At 41.7% G+C, this 25,709-nt stretch overlaps 1 protein-coding gene across 7 annotated transcripts in view; it reads left to right on the forward strand.

Moving 5' to 3' along the window:
* Positions 1–25,709, forward strand: part of SEC16B (SEC16 homolog B, endoplasmic reticulum export factor) — a 111,980-nt gene that overhangs the window by 38,793 nt on the left and 47,478 nt on the right. Inside the window, exon 1 of one of the 7 annotated variants that reach the window (XM_063795143.1) lies at positions 17,663–17,852. The exons of the other annotated variants lie outside the window; for them this stretch is intronic. The gene's annotated coding sequence lies outside the window, so the exon portion shown is untranslated. Of the gene's footprint in view, positions 1–17,662; positions 17,853–25,709 lie in introns of those variants that run through there. 7 annotated transcript variants of the gene reach the window in all.

Genomic DNA, 25,709 nt, shown 5'->3' on the forward strand with positions numbered 1-25,709 from the left:
GGTCTAGAGAGGACATGTAAGTTGATCAAGAGGGTAGAGAGCATTCTTTGTGAGCGATGATAAAAGAATTAGAACTCTTCATTCTGGAAAGAAAGACATGGGCTGAGGGGGGAATATGATTGAGATTTACAAGATAACGAAAACCTAGGATAAAAATATGAACTTATTAAATCCCAGAGCATAGGAACTACGGATGACTTTAACATTTTAAATAAATAGTTTTAGGGCAAAGTAAAAATAGCACTTTTTAACAGAAGAAGAGTAAGCATATAGAACTTACTACTCTTAAAGTTTGCTAAGACCAAAAGTAAATATTGTAAGAGATTTATATTGTTGGAGGATAGATTCATAGGAGATTATAAAATGAAACCAAAACTATTTGGTTAAATCTCCCTAATCTGTTAGGATGAGGATAGGGAATGACTATTAAACTTTCCTGTCTCTATCTGGCATCCTTATCTAAATCAAGATTCCTGAGTGTACATGCTGGAGAGCAGAGAGCATAGAGTTTGGGCTCAGGGGCCTGGCTGGCTGCAACTATTACCTCTGTAACTTTAGAGAATCATTTCTCTTCTGTGTACCTCAGTTTACTCATCTGTTAAAGAAAGGAAGAGGGAAGGTAGTATAAACTATTATGAGAGATTCAAATGAAGTGGTGTTTCTGAAAGTGTTTTGTCATTGATAAATAGGTTTATCCTTCAAATGTAATAATTTCCTCTTTTATTGCAGCATTTCCAGTTCTATGCCCTTCAGGTGGGATGAGCTTTACCGTGCCCATCCTGACCCTAGCCTAGTTAGGGAGCAGTACTTGCAACTCAGAAATAGAGAGGATGGAGGGCAGGGAAGAATCCCTGGTCCTCTAAGGAGGTGGAGAGAGTGCAGACACCCCTTTTCTGATACCCCTTTCCCTCTCTGGGAAGATCTGGTGGGTAAACTAAAGAACTAAAAGTAGGGAGAACTTTCCAAACATCTTTCTTCTCCTTTAGATGTTTTGGGTGATAAGATGCCACTTAAAAGATGGGGGTGTTTGATCTCGGGTAACTTCCAGGGTTCTTGTGGATCTTAGGAACCCTGAAAAAAGCCAGTACAGGGGCTGGATGAGAAAAACCGTGGGGACTGGTTTCTTATGGCTATCATTGGTTTAGGATTTAAGGGAGAGAGAAAAATATTGCAGTTCTCTAAGGCGGGAAAGCTGATGGAGATCTGGGAGCAGGGGAAGTATGTCTTACCAGCAGGATCCTTTAAGCTCCATGTGTATCTCTTGGGAATATGACTTTGACAGAGGGGGTACACAGCAGCAGGAAGAGAGAACTGATAACAGATAACTTCCTATCTCTTCCATAGCAGATATGAATTACTTCACCTGGCTTTCAAGCACTACATCATACAATCTCATCTGATCTTACTTCCCATGTGGTATGGTGGAGAAAGAATGGCTCATAAGCCAGGAAACCTTGGATTTGAATTTTTGCTTCACCACTAATTAGGTCTGTGAGCTCAGTTTCCCATGCATAAAATGATGATAATAGTAATGGCCTTATCATTGAGTTGCTATGGGGATCAAATAAGATTATATTTGCGAAGCGCTTAGCATAGTGCCTGGCACATCATAGACCCTACATAAGTGCCAGCTTTTGTCATGACCCACCAGTACCCTCTTCTGTAAGTAGACTGATTGCTAGACTATGAGCTCTATGAAAGTGGGGATCGGGATGCATCTTGTCCACCATGGTGTTTGGTGCATGCCAGAGCCTGGAGGAACAAGTCTCCCTGTACCAAGATTCTGCCATTCCCTTTCTATGCAAGTTGTATCCATTCAGGGCCCAGTTGAAGGCTCATTTCCTCAGTGAAGCCAGCTTATATTGATCTTTCTCTCTCAGAACTCCCTTAGCAATTCAGTCCTCAGATAGCCATAGATTCGCATATTTGACTTGCTGCATTGTATATGTTAGTCCTGTCCTTCAATGATGTTCAGCTAATGGTGAAACTTGCTATGATCCAGGTCTTGGATTAGAGATGCGACCAAGGAGTCAATTCCTTAGATGCGGGACTTCTATTATATGTGATACTTTTTCCCCTGCATGGGATTCAGTGCAGGAAAGTGCCTGTCTTGCCTCAGACCTGAGGGAAACCTACTGTTTTCATGTGCTGCGTTGACATGTGACACAGTGGGGTGCTTTGCGGGAACCTCTCCCTTTGAGGGGGACATATTTTCTGGCACTTACAACTAGAATTCCTTCCTCATTCCTAGTACCTTTGACTTGATGGAAAAGCTGTGCAGGGCGTTAGTGTTATTGCTAATTTGTCACAATGAACATAAAGCAGCGCTCAGAATATCTTTCTCAATATTAAAACAGCATTTACATGTCAATTGGTGCCACTTTCACGTAACATACCACGCTTGCTTAAAAGATTCCCCTTCCTTTCCTTTTGTTCTGAAAATTGCGAGAGCCAGTGGTAGAAGCTGGGACAGGTTTGCTGAATTTCTTCCTCCCTTTCTTCTCTCAAGAAAGGGTGAAGGGCAATGCCTTTCTGGAGGCAGTGTGAGGGAGTGGCACTAGCCCTTGCACGTCTCCTGCTTTGCATTTCTGCTCATGTCTTAGGTCCATTTTCTGATTCCAGGCCACCCTTTACAGATATGATGGAGCTAGGAACCACTGTGATCCACCAAGGATACCTCCCTACAGCTTCCAAATCAGGGTCAATAACCTGCTCTTCCTATAGAACAGCTCTCTTTTGACTTCAGCTTGTAAAAATTCTGATTTATTTATTTTCATTTTTATCCTCTCTTTTGCTTTAAAGGTTATCTTTTTTAAGTTAAAAATAACCACAAGGAGACCTTGTGATCCTCTTCTCACTGACCCAGATATTTTAAGAGCAGATATTTTAAGAGACTGACAGCCGCTTCTCATCTGGGGATTCAGGCCAGCTCTCAGGAGCTGATGAGCTAAATGTAATAATAAAATATTAATCCTATTTCCCATACATGAACCACTCTTCTTGTTTTCCCTTACCTATCCAGACCCTACTCATCCTTCAGTGCATTGTAGAAAAGCCTTGGAATTGGGGATAAAGACTTGTGCTCAATTCTCGACTTGGAAATTTTTGCTATCTGACCTTGGGCAAGCCACTTCATGTCTGTGAATCTTGGTTTCTTCACCTGTAAAACAGGAATGCTGAGACTCTCTCAGGGTGAATGTAGAGGGTTTAGGGTCCAGCCAGCCTGGTGACTGGAATATACAGAATGGAAATACCAAACTCCAGAAAGCCCAATTTGAGTAATCATCAGTCTTTGATCTCTCCTATTTTTGTATTTCTGTGTTATTGAGTAATCCTCAATCTTTGATCTCTCCTATTTTTGTATTTCTGTGTTATTGAGTCTATCTACATCATACAATTTAACAATTAACTATACCCTGTCTTTAATATGTGGCTCTAGTTTTCTTCACATCCCCAACTAGTGGGTAAGCACAGGAGGGCGCTGGGCATTTTATTTTTCCTGTGTTAACATTGCAATATTAGGCACTTAATTCTTGATAATTGATAGATGGAGTACTTTACCCATTTAACAAAATTAGGCTTCTGCCACATAACACAGGTTATTTTTGTTGTCTTGATTGGTCCAGTTTCACTGCTTGTTGCCAATGATGAGCTAGCAGGACATTTTTTAGGCTTTCATTCTCTTGTCAGATTGTGGCTTCTCATCAAATATATGCAATATGTGTATTCAAAGACACTGCTGACCTGCTATGAACAGAGAGTTTACTTGTTTATCCACTGTGACGATGCATTTTCCTGGTGGAGCTTTGTTTTCTCTCTCAAGTGGGTTTGAGGAGGCCCGTGGAGCTGTGTTTATGCCTGCTGAGACTGTCTTTCCCCTGCCCTGACACAGAGGGCCAGAAAGGAGGCCTATGGCTGACCCTCTTCTGGCTGTGACACCCTCTCAGTGGAATTCATAGTGGCCCAAAGAGCTGGTGTTATTTAGGTGGGAACCCCATTCCCAGATGTCACATTGCTTTCACCAACTGCCTGCTGTGAGTTGAATTGTGTCCCCCAAAAGATATGTTGAAGTTCTAGCCTGTGGTATATGTGAATGTGACCTTATTTGGAAATAGGGTATTTGCAAATGTAATCAAGTTAAGATTAGGCCATACTGGATTGGCTCAAGGCGTAAATCCAGTGTCTGCCATCTTTGTAAGGAGAGAGAGGGATTTGGCCACACACAGAAGGAAGATGGCCGTGTGAAGATGGAGGCAGAAATTGGGCTGATGCAGCTACAAGCCAGAGAATGTCAAGGCTGGCTGGGAGCCACCCGAAGCCAGAAGAGGCAGGAAAGGGTTCTCCTCTAGAGGCTGCAGAGGGAGCGTGACCCTGCCCACACCTCGATTCCAGACTTCTAGGCTTCAGAATCATTGGAGAATACATTTCTGTTGTTTTAGGCTACAAAGTTTGTGGTAATTTGTTATGGCAGCCACAGGAAACTAATATGCTGCCCAAGAGTCTAAATAAAATACAAAAGAGAAGCTCTAATTAGAATAGATTACCCACCTTCACCTGAAAGGCCTTGATCCTAATCCCGCTGTGCCCTACCTGGTGATTACCTGAGTACAAGGCTCCCAGGCCTTTCCCCTACACAGCTCTGTATGGTTCCTTATTTGACTTCATCTCCCAGGCGCCTGACCCCTAGCCCCTTCCTCTATATCCTCAACCTCACTGTTGTGCTCTAAATGATGCCCGACTAGCTCCTGGGGACAGGGGGACACCCCTCAAATGTACCAGGGCCTGATGGTGGGGTAGGTATCTGCATTGTTCCTCATGGCCACTCCCAGGCTATGCTTCTCCCTAACCCTCCCCCGAGCTTGGAAGCACAGGCCGTGGGAATCTGTGTAAGCCTCTTGTGCCGTGGCCTCTTACCAGCCTGCTGTCACTCTTCCCACTGAGTGAAGCTTTGAGCCCCTGCCGGCTCTCCTTTGCTCTTCTCTTGGTGATTGCATTGTCCATGTAAGTCAGTCAGTCCCACCCCTGGCTGCGCTTTACAATTGTCTGGGAAGATTTTAAAAATGCCCACCATTAAGCTTCTCTCCTCTTTCCCTGTTTCTTCCCAATTAAGCCTGAATCTTTGGGGAGTTGGAGGCATGTGTATTTTTATTTTATTTTATTTTTTGAGACAGGGTCTCAGTCTGTCACCCAGGCTGGAGTGCAGTGGCGCCATCTTGGCTTACTGCAACCTCTCCCTCCTGGGTTCAAGCAATTCACCACCTCAGCCTCCCGAGTAGCTGGGACTATAGGCACACACCACCATGCCCGGCTAATTTTTGTACTTTTTGGTAGAAACAGGGTTTCACCATTGGCGAGGCTGGTCTCAAACTCCTGACCTCAAGTGATCCACCTGCCTTGGTCACCCAAAGTGCTGGGATTACAGGTGTAAGTCCCCACACCCAGATGGCATGTGCGTTTTTTAAGAGCTCCCAGGTCATTCTAGAATGTGGCCAGGTTGGAGAAGCTGGTGATGCAGGTAGTATTCTGGCCTCTTGATTTCTTACCTTCCTTAGTGCCAGCAGCCCTTCCTCCTCCCTCAGCCACCCACTCTCAGTCATGCTGTGGTGATTGGCTTTCCTAGTATTTGTTCCAACCTCAAAAATGTGGATTTCTGGCATCCTACTCTGACCACCACCTCCTCACTTCCAGTTCCTCCCTCTAGAACCCCAACTCTGACCATCATCTGGCCTCACCAGGTTCCCTAATCCATATACTTTTTCGTTGTCCATCATGACCCTCAGGTTCCCCTTTTATCCTTCCTTTCCCAGCCTGAGTCCATGGTCCCTGTTCAACTCCCTGGCTCTCGTGTTTCTCCGATGCTTTCCCCTGGCAAACCCCAGACCTGATAAAAATCTACTCACCAATTCAGGTCTGCATCCAGGCACCAAATCTCAGAGTGTGGCTGGATAAAAATACATAGCTGGCTTACTGGTCTTAATTTTATGCACAGAGTGCAAGTGGATTCTCAGTGGTGCCTGGCAGTGCTGCCTCATTTCCCTAGTTAATTCACTTTCCTATTCTTTGAGAGGCTATTTTACACCTTCTCTCTCCAAACCAACTCCCTCTAGTATCTCTGCCTCCTCACTCTTCCAATAGGCACAGCTCATTTCTGCCTCCAGACGTTTGCACTTACAGTCACTCTGTCTTCTACATTTCCCCCTGCCATTCTTGCCACGAAAAACCCCTCACCGGATTCATTTCCACTTCTCAAAGAAGTATTCCCTGACTTCTCTGCCTAAAATAGCCTCCCATCCGGGCCCTGATGCTCTCTATCCTCTGACCCTTCCTTATGCACTTACCCCTGCTGGCATTACATGATGGGTTTATTTTTGTTCGCTTGTCTCCCTCCCTCCCTCCCTGGTGCCTAGGCTCCATGCAGGCAGCGCCCTTCTGGTCTATCTGTTTCACCTCTACACCCACTACACCAGGGACAGTGCCTGGCACACAGCCAGCTCTCAGCAAATGAACCAGTGAATGGATGAGCAGAGGAATGGGTCTATGTTGTATATTTTTGAACTGCTGACTTGGGAGGAAGTATAAACAGGGATTAAAAGTTCAAGCTCTTGATCCATACTAGACCTAGACTCAAAGGCTGGTTCTTGAGACGGAGTCTTGCTCTGTCGCCCAGGCTGGAGTGCAGTGGCGCGATCTCAGCTCACTGCAAGCGCCACCTTCCGGGTTACGCCATTCTCCTGCCTCAGCCTCCCGAGTAGCTGGGACTACAGGCACCCGCCACCTCGCCTGGCTAATTTTTTGTATTTTTAGTAGAGATGGCATTTCACCATGTTAGCCAGGATGGTCTTGATCTCCTGACCTCGTGATCCATCTGCCTTGGCCTCCCAAAGTGCTGGGATTACAGGCGTGAGCCACCGCACCCAGCCGACTCAAAGTCTGGTTCTATCCTTGCTAGCTGTGGGCCATTGAGCAAATTACCCACCTTCTCTGAGCTTCAGTTTTCTCACCTATAATAGAAGGGGATGGATGACAGTAGCTACATCAAAGGGCTGCTGTGTGGATTGCATAAAGTTATATACATATAAAAAACAGCACAAAGCTGACAAACTGTAAGTACTCAACAATTGTTAAATAATAGCATAACAATTTACTAATTACTATTAAGTTAGAGGTATAGACCATAGGCTGCAGCAATTGTCTAAATGCTTTACTGGTAATGATTCAATCACTCTTCACAACAACCTTTGAGGTAGTTACTACTAACCCCATTTCACAGATAAGCAAGCTGAGGCCCAGAGATATTCAATGATTTACCTGATATCGTGGAACTAGAGAGTGGCAGAACCAGGACCCAGCCTGGCAGTATGGCTTCAGAGCCCACACACATAACCATTGTGATATACTGCCTTTGCTCTAAAAAGGGGCTTTTCACATTTTACATAGTCACTCCTGAGGAGTTCAAGATGTTTTCCCAATACTTGACTCAGACTCGTGGTGGATAAACGTGAGATTTCTCATCTATTGTAAATAAGTAATTTAGCTTAAGTAGTGGAGATTAAAATTCTTTTGAGAAGAAACATTTATACTTATTATTTTCTGCCATGGGTTTTGGTTTAGTGAAGTCTGAGCTAATACTTCCAATCTGCTGGTGATGTTGGAAAGGATGTGCCTATGACACCCAAAAGTATGTATTTAGAAGCACATCAGTTATTGCATTTTGTTTGTTTGTTTGTTTTTGAGACGGAGTCATGCTCTGTCGCCAGGCTTGAGTGCAGTGGTGTGATCTTGGCTTACTGCAACCTCCGCCTTTTGGGTTTGAGCAATTATCCTGCCTCAGCCTCCCAAGTAGCTGGGACTACAGGTGTGTGCCACCACACCCAGCTAATTTTTGTATTTTTAGTACAGACAGGGTTTCACCATGTTGGCCCGAATGGTCTCGATCTCTTGACCGCCTGCCTCTGCCTCCCAAAGTGCTGGGATTACAGGTGTGAGCCACCACGACTGGCCCAGTTATTGCATTTTTCACTTTTTTTTTGGTTTGTTTTTGTTTTAGAAATGGGGGTCTTGTTATGTCCCTCAGGCTGGTCTCGAACTTCTGGACTCAAGCAATCCTCTTGCCTTGGCCTCCCAAAGTGTTGGGGTTACAGGTGTGAGCCACCGTGCCCAGCCTTTCTTTTTCTTTTCTTTTTTTGAGATAAAGTCTCGCTCTGTCGCCCAGGCTGTAGTGCAATGGCACGATCATGGCTCACTGCAACCTCTGCCTCCCAGGTTCAAGTGATTCTCCTGCTTCAGCCTCCTGCTTTCATTTTTATTCTATTGTTTAGTTACATGCAGACAAGTCTAGTAACTTCCCTAATTTATCCAAGCTGTCTGAACAAAAGAAAATGCAGGTCTATGAGTATGTGGATGTACGCTTTTTGCACATATTCCAAATGTATCTCTTTTTAAATAGGGGACATGTGTGGGAAATGAGGTTGCAATATTGTCTTAGGATTGGGGGTCACAAGTTCCATGTAAACTAAAGCTCAATATTATCAAATAGGAGCCTGTGTAATACAAATGTTCTTAAATATGTGCAACATTCGCAGATAAGAAATCTTTTAATATTCCTTCTTATTTCTTTTTTCACGAATCTTTTTTTCTCCACCACCCCAAGTTAATTTGAATTCATCTCCCACTGCTGACCTCTCACAGCACTTAATGTTGATATCACACACTTGGCATTTGTTCACATTCTGCTCTTTATGGATATCTACTTGTATCCTTAATTTCGTCTAGTTGAGTAATTATTAACAACCTAAAGGAGAATAAACTAATTGCGAGACAAGATGGCAAATGCAGGCCATATTTAATTATTCTTTGCATAAATCTCAGGAAGTGCTCTTTGCACACAAAGCAAGAATATGGTAATTATGAGTGTCTTTTCTAATTATGACAAGCCACTTTCCACAAGAACTGCTTTTAATATTTGCAGCACGATGTTTTGGGATCTTTGAGAGCCAAAAGCCCTGAGTTCTACTGTGCGACCTTGGCAAGTTATTTAACCTTTCTGAATCTCTAATTTATTTTATTTTTTTTGAGACAGGGTTTCATTTTGCTGTCCAGGCTGGAATGCACTGGTGTGATAACAGCTCACTGTGGCCTCAACCTCTTGGGTTCAAGTGATCCTCCCACCTCAGCCTCCCAAGTAGCTGGGACAATAGGCACACCACTATGCCTGGCTAATTTTTGTATTTTTTGTAGAGAGAGGGATTCGCCATGTTGCCCAGGCTAGTCTTGAACTCCTGAGCTCAAGTGATTTGCCTGCCTCAGCCTCCCAAAGTGCTGGGATTACAGGTAAAAGCTGCTGTGCCTGGCCTGAATCTCTGATTATTTCTGTCTAAAATTATGGGTTGAATTAGAGATAAGTGCTATGGTTTGATTGTTTGTTTTCCCCCACAATTAATATGTTGAAATCCTAACTCCCAAGGTAATGGTATCAGGAGGTGGGGACTTTGGGAGGTGATTAGGTCATGAGGGTGGAACCATTATTAATGGGATTAATGCCCTTACAAAAGAGGCCTGAGGGATCTCAGTCATCCTTTCCACCATGCGAGGTCACAGTGAGATGTCTGAATATGAGGAATGGGTCTTCACGAAACACTCAATCTGCCATCCTCTCGAGCTTGGACTTTTGAGATGCCAGAACTGTGAGGACTAAACAGCTGTTTATAAGCCACACAACCTATGATATTTTGTTACAGCAGCCCATACAAACTGAGACAAGATACTTTAGGATTACAAAAAATGTTTAGGACTCTACTTTGAATTATTTTTGTAGTGGAAGTAAAAGAACATTTCTTTTTAAAAAGTTATTTCTTTTTCTTTTTTTTGTTATTATACTTTAAGTTCTAGCATACATGTGCACAACGTGCAGTTTTGATACATAGGTAGACATATGTCATGTTGGTTTGCTGCACCCATCAACTCGTCATTTACATTAGGTATTTCTCCTAATGCTATCCCTCCCCCAGCCCCCCAACCCCCAACAGGCCCCAGTATGTGATGTTTCCCACCCTGTGTCCATGTGTTCTCATTGTTCAGTTCCCACCTATGAGTGAGAACATGTGGTGTTTGGTTTTCTGTCTTTGTGATAGTTTGCTGAGAATGATGGTTTCTAGCTTTATCTATGTCCCTACAAAGGACATAAACTCATCTTTTTTATGGCTGCATAGTATTCCATGGTGTATATGTGCCACATTTTCTTAATCTAGTCTATCATTGTTGGGCATTTGGGTTGGTTCCAAGTCTTTGCTATTGTGAATAGTGCCGCAGTAAACATATGTGTGCATGTGTCTTTATAGTAGCATGATTTATAATCCTTTGGGTATATACCCAGAAATGCAATTGCTGGGTCAAATGGTATTTCTAGTTCTAGATCCTTGAGGAAATGCCACACTGTCTTCCACAATGGTCGAACTAGTTTACACTCCCACAAACAGTGTAAAAGCGTTCCTATTTCTCCACATCCTCTCCAGCATCTGTTGTTTCCTGGCTTTTTAATGATTGCCATTCTAACTGGAGTGAGATGGTATCTCATTGTGGTTTTGATTTGCATTTCCCTGATGACCAGTGATGATGAGCATTTTTTCATGTGTCTGTTGGCTGCATAAAAGTCTTCTTTTGAGAAGTGTCTGTTCATATTATTTACCCACTTTTTGATGAGGTTGTTTGTTTTTTTCTTGTAAATTTGTTTGAGTTCTTTGTAGATTCTGGATATTAGACCTTTGTCAGTTGGATAGATTGCAAAAATTTTCTCCCATTCTGTAGGTTGCCTGTTCACTCTGATGGTAGTTTCTTTTGCCATGCAGAAGCTCTTTAGTTTAATTAGGTCCCATTTGTCTATTTTGGCTTTTGTTGCCGTTGCTTTTGGTGTTTTAGACATGAAGTCCTTGCCCATGCCTATGTCCTGAATCGTATTGCCTAAGTTTTCTTTTAGGGTTTTTATGGTTTTAGGTCTAACATTTAAATCTTTAATCCATCTTGAATGAATTTTTGTATAAGGTGTAAGGAAGGGATCCAGTTTCAGCTTTCTACACATGGCTAGCCAGTTTTCCCAGCACCATTTATTAAATAGGGAATCCCTTCCCCATTGCTTGTTTTTGTCAGGTTTGTCAAAGATCAGATGGTTGTAGATGTGTGGTGTTATTTCTGAGGCCTCTGTTCTGTTCCATTGGTCTATGTATCTGTTTTGGTACCAGTACCAGGCTGTTTTGGTTACTGTAGCCTTGTAGTATAGTTTGAAGTCAGGTTGAGTGATGCCTCTAGCTTTGTTCTTTTTGCTTAGGATTGTCTTGGCAATGTGGGCTCTTTTTTGGTTCCATATGAACTTTAAATAAGTTTTTTCCAATTCTGTGTAGAAAGTCATTGGTAGCTTGATGGGGATGGCATTGAATCTACAAATTACCTTGGGCAGTATGGCCATTTTCACAATATTGATTCTTCCTATCCATGAGCATGGACTGTTCTTCCATTTGTTTGTGTCCTCTTTTATTTCGTTGAGCAGTGGTTTGTAGTTCTCCTTAAAGAGATCCTTCACATCCCTTGTAAGTTGGATTCCCAGGTATTTTATTCTCTTTGAAGCAATTGTGAATGGGAGTTCACTCATGATTTGGCTCTCTGTTTGTCTGTTATTGGTGTGTAGGAATGCTTGTGATTTTTGCACATTGCTTTTGTATCCTGAGACTTTGCTGAAGTTGCTTATCAGCTTAAGGAGATTTTGGGCTGAGACAATGGGGTTTTCTAAATATTCAATCATGTCATCTGCAAACAGGGACAATTTGACTTCCTCTTTTCCTAATTGAATACCGTTTGTTTCTTTCTCTTGCCTGATTGCCCTGGCCAGAACTTCCAACACTACGTTGAACAGGAGTGGTGAGAGAGGGCTTCCTTGTCTTGTGCCAGTTTTGAAAGGGAATGCTTCCAGTTTTTGCCCATTCAGTATGATATTGGCTGTGGGTTTGTCATAAACAGCTCTTATTATTTTGCGATATGTTCCATCAATACCTAGTTTATTGAGAGTTTTTAGCACAAAGTGCTGTTGAATTTTGTCGAAGTCTTTTTCTGCATCTATTGAGATAATCATGTGGTTTTTGTTGTTTCTGTTTATGTGATGGATTACGTTTATTGATTTGCATATGTCGAACCAGCCTTGCATTCCAGGGATGAAGCCAACTTGATCGTGGTGGATAAGCTTTTTGATGTGCTGCTGGATTTGCTTTGCCAGTATTTTATTGAGGATTTTCGCATCAATGTTCATCAGGGATATTGGTCTACAATTCTGTTTTTTTGTTGTGTCTCTGCCAGGCTTTGCTATTAGGATGATGTTGGACTCATAAGATGAGTTAGGGAGGATTCCCTCTTTTTCTATTGATTGGAATAGTTTCAGAAGGAATGGTACCAGCTCCTCTTTGTACCTCTGGTCGAATTCAGCTGTGAGTCTGTCTGGTCCTGGACTTTTTTTGGTTGGTAGGCTATTAATTATTGCCTCAATTTCAGAGCCTGTTATTGTTCTATTCAGAGATTCAACTTCTTCCTGGTTTAGTCTTGGAAGGTTGTGTGTGTCCAGGAATGTATCCGTTTCTTCTAGATTTTCCAGTTTATTTGCATAGAGGTGTTTATAGTATTCTCTGATGGTAGTTTGTATTGCTGTGGGATTGGTGGTGATATCCCCTTTATAATTTTTTATTGCATCTATTTGATTCTTCTCTCTTTTCTTCTTTATTAGTCTTGCTAGCAGTCTATCAATTTTGTTGATCTTTTCAAAAAATCAGTTCCTGGAATCATTGATTTTCTGAAGGGTTTTTTGTGTCTCTTATCTCTTTCAGTTCTGCTCTTATCTTAGTTATTTCTTGCCTTCTGCTAGCTTTTGAATGTGTTTGCTCTTGCTTCTCTAGTTCTTTTAATTGCGATGTTAGGGTGTCAGTTTTAGATCTTTCCTGCTTTCTCTTGTGGGCATTTAGTGCTATAAATTTCCCTCTACATGCTGCTTTAAATGTGTCCCAGAGATTCTGGTATGTTGTGTCTTTGTTCTCATTGGTTTCAAAGAACATCTTTATTTCTGCCTTCATTTCATTATGTACCCAGTAGTCATTCAGGAGCAGGTTGTTCAGTTTCCATGTAGTTGTGAGGTTTTGAGTGAGTTTCTTAATCCTGAGTTCTAATTTGATTGCACTGTGGTCTGAGAGACAGTTGGTTGTAATTTCTATTCTTTTATATTTGCTGAGGAGTGCTTTACTTCCAACTATGTGGTCAATTTTGGAATAAGTGCAACGTGGTGCTGAGAAGAATGTATATTCTGTTGACTTGGGGTGGAGAGTTCTGTAGATGTCTATTAGGTCTGCTTGGTGCAGAGCTGAGTTCAAGTCCTGGATATCCTTGTTAACCTTCTGTCTCGTTAATCTGTCTAATATTGACACTGGGGTGTTAAAGTCTCCCATTATTATTGGGTGGGAGTCTAAGTCTCTTTGTAGGTCTCTCAGGACTTGCTCTATGAATCTGGGTGCTCACGTATTGGGTGCATATATATTTAGGATTGTTAGCTCTTCTTGTTGAATTGATCCCTTTACCATTATGTAATGGCCTTCTTTGTCTCTTTTGATCTTTGTTGGTTTAAAGTCTGTTTTATCAGAGAGTTGGATTGCAACCCCTGCTTTTTTTTGCTTTCCATTTGCTTGGTAGTTCTTCCTCCATCCCTTTATTTTGAGCCTGTGTGCATCTCTGCACCTGAGATGTGTCTCCTGAATACAGCACACTGATGGGTCTTGACTGTTTATCCAATTTGCCAGTCTGTGTCTTTTAAATGGGGCATTTAGCCCATTTACATTTAAGGTTAATATTGTTATGTGTGAATTTGATCCTGTCATTATGATGTTAGCTGGTTATTTTGCCCGTTAATTGATGCAGTTTTTTCCTAGCATCGATGGTCTTTACATTTTGGTTTGTTTTTGCAGTGGCTGGTACTGGTTGCTCCTTTCCATGTTTAGTGCTTCCTTCAGGAGCTCTTTTAAGGCAGGCCTGGTGGTGACAAAATCTCTCAGCATTTGCTTGTCTGTAAAGGATTTTATTTCTCCTTCACTTATGAAGCTTAGTTTGGCTAGATATGAAATTCTGGGTTGAAAATTCCTTTCTTTAAGAATGTTGAATATTGGCCCTGACTCTCTTCTGGCTTGTAGGGTTTTTGCCAAGAGATCCACTGTTAGTCTGCTGGGCTTCCCTTTGTGGGTAACCCAACCTTTCTCTCTGGCTGCCCTTAACATTTTTTCCTTTACTTCAACTTTGGTGAATCTGACAATTATGTGTCTTGGAGTTGCTCTTATCGAGGAGTATCTTTGTGGCGTTCTCTGTATTTCCTGAATTTGAATGTTGGCCTGCCTTGCTAGATTGGGGAATTTCTCCTGGATAATGTCCTGAAGAGTGTTTTCCAACTTGGTTCCATTCTCCTCATCACTTTCAGGTACACCAATCAAATGTAGATTTGGTCTTTTCACATAGTCTTATATTTCCTGGAGGCTTTGTTCATTTCTTTTTACCCTTTTGTCTCTAACCTTGTCTTTTCATTTCATTTCATTAATTTGATCTTCAATCACTGATACCCTTTCTTCCACTTGATCGAATTGGCTATTGAAGCTTGTGCATGTGTCATGAAGTTCTTGTGCCATGGTTTTCAGCTCCATCAGGTCATTTAAGGTTTTCTCTACACTGTTTATTCTAGTTGGCCATTCGTCTAACCTTTTTTCAAGGTTTTTAGCTTCCTCGCGATGGGTTTGAACATGCTCCTTTAGCTCGGAGAAGTTTGTTATTACCGACTTCCTGAAGTCTACTTCTGTCAACTCATCAAAGTCATTCTCTATCCAGCTTTGTTCCTTTGCTGGCAAAGAGCTGCGATCCTTTGGAAGAGAAGAGGTGCTCTGGTTTTTAGATTTTTCTGCTTTTCTGTTCTGGTTTCTCCCCATCTTTGTGTTTTTATCTACCTTTGGTCTTTGATGTTGGTGACCTACAGATGGGATTTTGGTGTAGATGTCCTTTTTGGTGATGTTGGTTCTATTCCTTTCTGTTTGTTAGTTTTCCTTTTAACAGTCAGGTCCCTCAGCTGTAGGTCTGTTGGAGTTTGCTGGAGGTCCACTCCAGACCCTGTGTACCTGGGTGTCACCAGTGGAGGCCCCAGAACAGCAAATATTGCAGAACGGCAAATATTGCTGCCTGGTCTTTCGTCTGGAAGCTTTGTCCCAGAGGGGCACCCGCCTATATGAGGTGTCTCTTGGCCCCTACTGGGAGGCGTCTTATCTCCCAGTTAGGCTATACAGGGATCAGGGACCCACTTGAGGAGGCAGTCTGTCCGTTCTCAGAGCTCAAACAGCATGCTGGGAGAATCACTGCTCTCTTCAGAGCTGTCAGACAGGGACATTTATGTCTGCAGAAGCTGTCTGCTGCCTTTTGTTCAGCTATGCCCTGCCCATAAAGGTGGAATCTATAGAGACAGAGGCCTTGCTAAGTTGCAGTGGGCTCCACCCAGTTCGAGCTTCCTGGCTGCTTTGTTTACCTACTCAAGCCTCAGCAATGGCAGACTCTCCTCCCCCAGCCAGGCTGCCACCTCAGAGATTGATCTCAGACTGCTGTGCTAGCAGTGAGCAAGGCTCCGTAGGTGTGGGATCCACTGAGCCAGGCACAGGAGAGAATCTCCTTGTCTGCTGGTTGCTAAGACCTTGGGAAAAGTGCAATATTTGGGCGGCAGTGTCCCGTTTTTCTAGGTACAGTCTGTTACGGCTTCCTTTGGTTAGGAAAGGGAAATCCCCCAACCCCTTGTGCTTCCTGGGTGAGGCGATGCCCCGCCCTGCTTTGGCTTGCCCTCTGTGGACTGCATCCACTGTCCAACCAGTCCCAGTGAGATGAACCAGGTACCTCAGTTGGAAATGCAGAAATCACCTGTCTTCTGCATCAATCACGCTGGGAGCTGCAGACTGGAGCTGTTCCTATTTGGCCACCTTGGAACAGCTCCTAAAAAGTTATTTTGGAAACAGTTGTACAATTCAGAAATTTTACCCAAATCAGGACTCTTCCCTATTTAACATTGAGAACTTCCTCCATTCCGAGGTAATAAATACCCAATACATATGTGCCTTCTGCTTCACACTTGTATGTACTTCATACACAGCCATTAAGGTGAGTGAAAACTTGAATTTTCTATAATTTTCCCCATTAAAAAAAAAAACTGTTGTCTATATAATTAAGATAATTTAACATCCAAGTACATTCATATGCCTCACATAATTTTTTTTTTTTGAGACAAGGTCTTACTCTGTCACCCAGGCTGGAGTGAAGTGGTGTGATCTTGACTCACTGAATTCTTGACCTCATGCCTCTCAACCTCAGCCCCCCAGGTAGCTGGGAGTACAGGTGCACGCCATCGCACAGGGCTAATTTTTATAATTTTAGTAGAGATGGGGTTTCACCATGTTGCCCAGGCTGATCTCAAACTCCTGGGCTCAAGAGATCTGCCTGGCTCAGCCTCCCAAAATGCTGGGATTACAGGCATGAACCACCTTGCCCAGCTCACTTCATTTTAATTCAAAAAAGTGGCTGAGAAATACATAGTGACCTCTCTTATGTTCTAATTATGTAAGATGCATTGGTTATTTGGTCATTGATCAGTAAGTGCTTATTTCCCAGTTTTTGGCTGGTGCTAAAATGCAGGGATTGGTTGATCAATTCTAAGTCTCCTCTTTTCTGCAATCGGTAGTTTTTAAAATAATTTCTGAATCACCCCTGGAGGCACTATCTGAGACAGTATGGATTGAACAGCACTGTCAACAACATGTTCTGGGGTGCCTGCCTCTGTAGAAAGGACGTGAAGAGTTGACCTGCCTCTGAGAACAATCTCAAAAGAGGGAAGGGCTGTGTGAGGTCTGGGCTGGAAGAGGATTTTACATTGTCTCTTTTGCGTGGCTTGTCTTTTCCAGATAAGCAGAAGACATCTTTAGGATTCTTTTGTGTGTTTGGAACAGAGAGAGGAAAAACCCAGATCCATTTAAGATTCAGCAGAGGGCTTGGAAGCCTAAGAGTTCAGGCAAGTTACCACTTGTCAGTGATTCTTACCTAATAAAGACAGCTTTATTATTTCTTCTGATTATATAAATAGTCTTCTTTGATACCTACATACTCATAAATAAACTGAAATAATTCTGTATATGCATATATAATGGCATGTGGGATAATATACCTTTTCACTCAATAATATGTCATAGAAACCCTTCCAAGTCAACTGGCATAGCTTTATTATTTGTTATTAGGTATCCTAATGCTTCACAACATAAATATCTCATTATTTATCCAACTATTTCTTTATTCATGAGCATTCACATCTTCACTTTTTTGCTACTCCAAACTAACAATTTTATAATGAACTAACATCTGTTATGCTGAGTTCCTAATTTTCACTTTTTCAATGTCTAATCCCGATGGAATTTTTTCCCAATTATTAACTTGCTGCCCTGATTGTTTAGGAATTCAATGTAATAGTTAGGTTCTCTTTGGAACTCTCATTTAGAAATACAAAGGGGAGTGTGTGGTTTCTTTCTGTAATGTCAGAGAGTGGCCTCTTTTTTCAGACCTTCTCAATATGGTGGTCAGATCATGTTTCCAGCCTCAGGAGCTGCATATTAAGCCATTCCGATGGGAAACTGCTGCTGAAGCAGAAAGGTTCTGGGCAGCTGACGTGGCAACACAGTTTACAGTATCTGCCAGCTGTGAGTAACAGCAGGCTGTCCTGATGGGATATAGCAGAAGCAGCAGCAGCAACTCCTGATTTAGGGGCAATCGATGTAAGTACTTATTTTCACCATTAACCAATTAACACAAACCAAATGCAAATTGAAGAATGCTAAGAGGGAATACAGTTCTCACTAAAGACCCTTCTAGCAGACTCATTTGAGAAGCATTTGGTCTCAACCAGAATAAAAAGGCATTAAGCCAGCACGTGGTTTTCAGCAAAATGAAGAACTTCACAGGGTTTTGCTTGAAAAAACTAACTTCAGCTGTGGCTAATGCCAATTTCCAACCCTAACTCCTTGGAGTTCCTTCATACTCTGGCAAAGGCTGTTCCCTGGGGGATGGAATGGATTGTTAATGTGCAAAAGAACACGTGATTTCAACTTACTAAAAAACTTTAGGCAGGTTTGATTATGGAAAGATGAAAGGAAGCTTAGCAGTTACAGTGTTTGGGAAAAGGAGAGAGGCTGTTAAATATTTTGAGGAGGATTCAAGTTGGTTAAAACTGACTTAGAGGCAGTGTGGAAACTTTTGTTCTCAAGCTATATAGATGGCTAGGGGTGTGGTGCCTGCCAACCCCATGACAATAAAACTCCGGCTTGGATCTCTTTACAAGAGGAGGCTCTGTGGCTGCTGTTCCCAAGGCTTCCACCCTGGAAGTCGTGTTTAGAGTTTCTAGTATTTTCAGAGATCATAAACCATGTATTTATGGGTTGGTGATTTTTTTTTTTTCTGTTGAGTCCTTTTACTCTGATGTTCAGCTCTGCATAAAACCTAAGTGACCAACAGCGGCTTAACCTGAGTATGGTTAACTTATTGACGAACAGATATTTTTGATTGTCACCTCTCCATGTGGGGGGATACCTAAGTGAACAAGATGGAAGAGGTGGGTCACTGCCCCTGAGGAGTCTGCTGCCCAGCAGGAGTAACAGATGTTATAAGAGGAGAAATGAACACTGGGCTGGGAGTCAGGGGACCTGGATTCGGATCCTGGCATTGATCCCAGTGAACCATATGGCACTCTGGGCTTCAGTTTATGTGCTATAAAATGAAGGCATTGGGATGGATAACCTCTTCAGTAATTGATTGCTCACCTAGTGTGAATTTTCCCCTTGCTGAACAGCTTCTCACACAGCATTACCTTAGCTCCACATCCAATTCGGGGACAGGTGCTTTATTTCTGAAATGGATCTCACATGTCACCAGCCAGGCCTCATCAGATTGAGATATTCTATAATAGAAACTTGAAGGATTCTCCTAAATGGGCCCATTTACAGTGTAATGTTGATAGGTGGAAAGGTTGCTTTTGAGAAAGATGTCTTAAAAGGAGCAATTCCACACAGACTCATCTTAAATATCTATTTCTGTTTTCAAATGGTTATTGATTGGAACAAGTACCTTTTCAACTGCTGCTGACTTTTGAGAGGCAAAGACACAACAGCCTGACTCTTAAGAAAATGAAATTGCTTGAAATAAGTGTGACCCATAGGCTTAAGGTTTGAAATAAATTTAACTGAGTCAAAAACTAAAATAAAATAAAAATCAGCCAGGCTATGGTTTCAAGTAGAACAGAAAATACCCACCATTGGCGGCCATGCAGTGCAGCCTCAGCTTCCTAGAACTCCTCACCATCAGTTCAGTCCTTTTTGACTTTGGAAGTTGTGGGAGATTCATAACACGTTAGTAGAATGATGGATCAAATCCATTTTTAAAAAGCACAATTTTTATGTAGACTTATTGTCCATCAGCCCTGCTAGCCTAGCTCACAAAATTATCTGCATGGGCATTCATACCCTTGCTGCCTGCCTCCCTTCCCCAAGAGAGAGGTGTACTTCCTGACCCAGGACAAATCCCTTCTCTTGGATTACTTATCCCCATAAGCCTCCTCTGGAACTACCACACTCATCACTCAGTTCCTTTATTCTGCCTGTGTCTTCAGTCTTTCCACTGGCTTTCCACCGCAAGTAAAAACATCTTTAAGTCTCTCGCATTTTATAATACACCAACCGACTACCCACCAAACCAGCCAATGAGCAAACACAATCCCTCCTTACTGTTTTCTCCCTTTTCTGACCCTTTCACCAACCCTATGGACTCCAGTGGGCACTTTTGAGTTCTTATGTAATTTGATGTCTTACTGTGTTTGTTGTCTTTATGCCTTTCTTGACAGCCTCTCCTCCCTTGGTTGCCTTTGATGCTGTTCTGACTTTGCCTTCTTAGTCTTCATTACTTCTCTTCCTCTGCTTTTTACCTTAAACTATTATTTTCTTATTTTGAAGTCTGTGCTCTTCTTTGACAATCTGATTCATATCTGAGATTTTAATTATGACTTGTATGCTGATAATGCCTAAATCAAAGCACATACAAATCTTCAGGAAAGAAGCAAAGTATAAACAAATGAATACCACTCACCACAGATGTGTGTCTCTGCAGACTTCTCTTGGGAGCTCTTGACTCATATTTACTGCCTAAGACACCTCCAGTACATTGTCCTGCAGGCACCTCAACTCACCATGGCCCATCCTGAACATAGCTTTCTCTTAGTTGGCTGCCTTTCCCTCTGCATATAATAATGTATGTAACTTCTACCCTAACACTTACCACATTTTATTAAAGTGATTAGTTTATTTTATTTGTCTCTCCAGTTAATGGTGAAAACCTGAGAAATAGAATTATGTCTTTATTTTTGTATTCCTAATGCCTACAACATGAGGCACATAATAGTTATTCAGTCATTAATTATTGAATGAATAAATGGTGGACAGATGGCTGCTTGCTGCTGTAGGTTGACATTCTGTTATGTCAGTCAACCCAGTGAGAAACATCCTTCTTTCACAGTAGTTCAAGCATAAGTTCTGGGTGCCTGCTTTTTGGAATGTCTCTGGAAATGTGCTGACTGCTGAGTTAATCACCACGGCCAGGGAGATGCAAGACTCTTACTGTCCAGGTCTAAATTTTGTGCTCATTCATAGAGCAAGAGATGGGGTCAGTCTCACACATGGCAAATAAACTGAGAGGGGGCAGGGAAGTTCATAAAAGTAAAACTGATAATTTATTACTAGAAGCCAGAGTGTAGGATGCTGGCAGAAATGGCAGGTATTCATCATAACTGTGTGCAAACCCCCTGGCTTTTATCATATAACTGCTATGATAAAAGCTAAACATCGGGGGTTTGCACATACTTATGCTGAGTACCTGCCATTTCTACACTCCACTCTTCTTGTCTGGGTGCCAAGCAGGGACAGTCTTCAGTATCAGCTCTCAACTTTTCTTTGCATTCTAAGCTCAAACCACATTGAGCATAAAACCCATTATGATGCTGCAAATGTACCAGGTCTTCCTTTGCCTCTTAGCCCTCATCGTGTCTGTTCTGCCCAGAACACATTCTCTCTTGCTCTCCTTTCTCTCTTTCCAGGATAATGCACTCTCATCCTTCAGGTCTCAGTTGAGGCAGATTTTTTTTTCTTTCTTTTCTTTTCTTTTTTTTTTTTTGCAGAGAAACCTTCTCTGGTGAGGGTTGATACCTTTTCTTTGCATTACATCTGCTTCTGATTGTCATCCTCTCCCAGCACTTATTATTGGAATTGCCTGTCACCTAGGCTGTGTCCCCGTTAGGCAGTAAACTCCAAGAAGAGAAGGAACAAGTTCACCTTGCCCACTTAGTGTGGCCTGAATTTAACACCTAAAATGATTATTGCCACATAGTAGATATTCAAGAAATACACAATAATAAAGTACTCCTGAGTTCCCACCTGTTTCTTGGTTATTAAATAGGAGCACAAACTGTTTTGGGTTCCTTCCATATAGTTTCAGGGCTAGCAGCTTTCTTAGAGGAGCTATGGGGAAAAGGCTTTTCTCCCATAGGAACTGAATAAATGAAAGTCTTCGTTTATTATTTCATAAATAAATGAATTAATATTGTCTAAAATATTATTTGGTGAATGAAGGAGATAATTTAAAAAAATTCTCCCAGGGGCGAAATTATACCACAGTTGGATTTGTTTAGTGACATAATTTATTTAATGAATGACATCTAGATCAGCACTAGGACATGGTGTCACAGTGTCATAATGTTACGAGGCATGCAGAATATTGCATCCTGAGTGTAAAAGGGAATACGTCTAGCAAGCTCGTACAGAAACTACATCACAGAAGCAGTGTTGCATGCAGAGAATCTACAAAATTCAGTTATGGGATGCTCCCAGAAAATAGTGAACTTTAGCCATCTCCCTTGTAATGACAGCAGACACATATGCTTAGTGATATGCTTTGGCTGTGTCCCCACCCAAATCTCATCTTGAATTCCCACATGTTGTGGGAGGGACCCGGTGGAAGGTAATTGAATCATGGGGGCAGGTCTTTCCCATGCTCTTCTCGTGATAGTGAGTAAGTTTCACGAGATCTGATGGTTCTATAAGGAGGTGTTTCCCTACACAAGCTCTCTCTTTGCCTGCTGCCATCCACATAAGATGTGACTTGCTCCTCCTTGCCTTCTGCCCTGATTGTGAGGCCTCCTCAGCTATGTGGGACTGTAAGTCCATTAAACCTCTTTCTTTTGTAAATTGCCCAGGCTTGGGTATGTCTTTATCAGCAGCATGAAAATGGACTAATACACTTAGAAAATCATCTTCTTGTGCCCTTCAATGTCCTCCAGAACCTGAAATTTGAATTTGGTTTTTTTGGCATCATAAGTGGCTTCTATGGAAATTGTCCTGCTATGCTAAATTTAGCATTAGAACAGCACTGCTGGGGAGCTTTGCTATATTTGCAGTCACTCATTCCAGACTGATAGAGCAAGGAATGTGAGTGCCATTTAAACACATGTATGCATCCACACTGTGCACACACATGGGCCATTTCTGTACATGGAACAGTGGGCAGAACAGTAGAACCTGCAAAATGGTATGAACCTTTATACAAGGAGAACTTGTCCCATTTGTCAGAAATTAATCTTTGAATTCTTATTTTTATGATTTAATATCTATCTATCATCAGGTTGAATGAACCTATTTACACTGACTGATAACTTTGAAGGTTATAGTTATTGTATTCACATGAAATAGATTTTAAATAATTGCATTTTTGTGTTAAATATATTACTATATTACATGGCTATTACTAAGCCATATGCTCTTCCGAGCAAAAGCATTCCAATAGAAGACCTGCGGTTGATTTTCCTCTACTTGATGACTGGTACTGACACACTCTGTGAATTTGGTAAAAGTATCACTTTTATTGCCTCTAAAATGGACATTCTACTGATGCCACTGGGTAATGAAAATAATGAGCTAAGGATAGGCATCTCTGGGAAAGATAAGCTATGACTGCAATGGATTATTATGATGAGCGACAGAGCAGAATAAAAATTAAAAACAATAACCTCAGATTAGATTATGTCAATAATGAAGAATAGCTAAGATAAAAGTTAAATATGAACTGCTATGATAAAAGCTAAATAAGAACATATACTCTGAACAGCCTAGAAATGAACTTTTCTGCTATGCTATGCTATTTATTTATTTATTTATCTATTTGAGACAGGGTCTTACTTTGTCACCCAGGCTGGAGTGCAGTATGATCATAGTTCACTGCAACTTTGAACTCCTGGGTTCAAGTGATCCTTCCACCAAAGCTTCCCAATTAGGTAAGACTACAGCTGTGAGCCACCATGCCCAACTAATTTTTTCTTTTTTGTAGAGACAGGGTCTTACTATGTTGACCGGGTTTCTTGAGCTTCTGGCCTCAGCAATCCTCCTGCCTCAGCCTCCCAAATTCCTGGGATTACAGGCATGAGCCATCATGCCCAGCTAGAAATAGTGCTATGCTCTTTTAAACAACGTTGTCACCAACCATTTGTTGGACACTTACCAAGGTGCAGGGAGTGTGCTGAGTGCTTTTCCTAGATCATGCATTAATTTATTTATCAAATACTTATTGTGCACCTCCTACAGGCCATGCACAGTACATTATCTCATTTATTCTACAACAATCTCATGAAGATATTCATTATTATACACTCATTTAGCAAATGGGGACACTTAGCCTGAGAGGTTAAATAACTTTGCCTGAAGGCTCACAGCTAATCAGCAGAGGCATTGGAACCCAAATCCAATTCTGACTGCAAAGCCTGAGCTCTCAATTCCCATAGTGTACCAAAGTCATGAGCTTTGTATATAGTTTAGCTTTTCACACCTTTAACAGAATATAAGGAAACTGAAAGAGAGAAGAGCAAAGATTTATTGAAAACCCACTCCTGTAATTAATAGGCACTTTCTATGGTGTTTTTCCATGTATCATTTCATCCACATCACAGTCCTTTTAAATGAGATTTCATTTTTAAAATCTCATTTAAAAATTTCATTTAAAAGATGGGCTCATAGAGATTAGGCGATTTTTCCAAAGGCACATGGCTAGCAAATGGTGTAGTTAAAACCAAATCCAGGTTTCATTTTCTATTTTCTTTCCTTTGGGCCTTTGCTACTTCCCAAAATGATGAAGGAAAGGACAGTTTTTCAGGAGATATAAACAAGATCACAGCTCTGTACCCAGAGAGGAGCAGATTGCTGAGTGGTATGGGGGCTGTCTACCCTATTCAGACAGCTGCAATGAGAGTCCGAGTCACGTATGTGACTGTGTGTGTCATGCATCAGGAAGTAACATCTGGACTCTAAAATACTGGGGTGTGTTTCTATATGGAGCTGGAAGACCTACTTTCCTTGAAGGACAAATACTACCCATCTCAGGTAAACTGAGAGTGTCACTAGCCCCCTAGGTACCTTCTAGTGTCTTATATAATATGATATTTTTTATCCAGCAATAGAGAGTAGTTGAAGTTCTATGACTGTAAATGACAGAGCCGTGTGTGCATGAGGGCCTTGGCTTGAGTCTGTCTGGCTTAGACACTGCTTCACCTGCAGGGATGGAGACTTTCCACAGATCCTTTCCAGCTCATTGGTTTTGTGTATCTGAATGTCTGCTTCTGTTTAGAGTGCATCTCTCAAAATTTTCCAACAAATGGCAGGGAGTGACTTCTGGGGGTACAGAGTATGTGTGTGTGAATGTGTGTGTATGTGTATCTGTCCCATTGCACATGTAAAGTTTCTTTGAAGTATCATGCTTCATCTTAAAAATTAAGGCAAGTTTGAATTTCATTCCAAAACATTTGTATTTGTTTTAAATTAAGATACTATTAAAATTGTTTAGAAAAGAAAATTGATGAGTATCCGTGGCATCCTGCATTGTTCCTGAAACAACAAGTACTCCAGTGTGAGAAGCACTGGGCTGCATTTTCTTAAAGTTTCTAATTTTGTTGTTTTCACCTTAGCCCATTATTTTTTTCCTGTGTTGTTGTATGACACATTTTCTCTATTTCTTCTTGATCTCATGGCTCAATGGGGGCATTGGATTAAGTGTCAAGGAGAAATTGTAGATTTCACAGCAGTGATGAATAATCAGTTAATCCCTTACTGATGACTTGTGCAGAATACTTCTTAGGCAATTTATGGTATTTCCAGGGAAATAATAACTGTTAACATTTATCATACATTTTGTGATTTGCCAAACACTTTGTAGGGTTTTAATCTAATTTTACCCTTATAATAACTCTGTGAGGTAGGAGGTTCTATTATTATCCCTATTTTACAGATGAAGAAAAGGAGATGCAGAGTAATTTGCCCAAGTTCACACAACCAGCATAGTAGGGCTGGGATTCACACCTGGACAACTTTATTCCAGGACCACCAAGTTGTCTTGCTCCTTTGGGGAATTTACATCCTATCGACCTGCAGCTGAGAGAACATTCCAAGAATATTCCAGTCCTACTTCACTTAGTGGGTTTATGAGTCACCTCTCCCTGCTGGAGCTTGACATGGGGTCAGAAGTCACAGCAGCATCCATCTGCCACCCACTGT

Source organism: Pan troglodytes, chromosome 1 (genome assembly GCF_028858775.2).
Source record: "Pan troglodytes isolate AG18354 chromosome 1, NHGRI_mPanTro3-v2.0_pri, whole genome shotgun sequence".
Classification (NCBI taxonomy): domain Eukaryota; kingdom Metazoa; phylum Chordata; class Mammalia; order Primates; family Hominidae; genus Pan; species Pan troglodytes.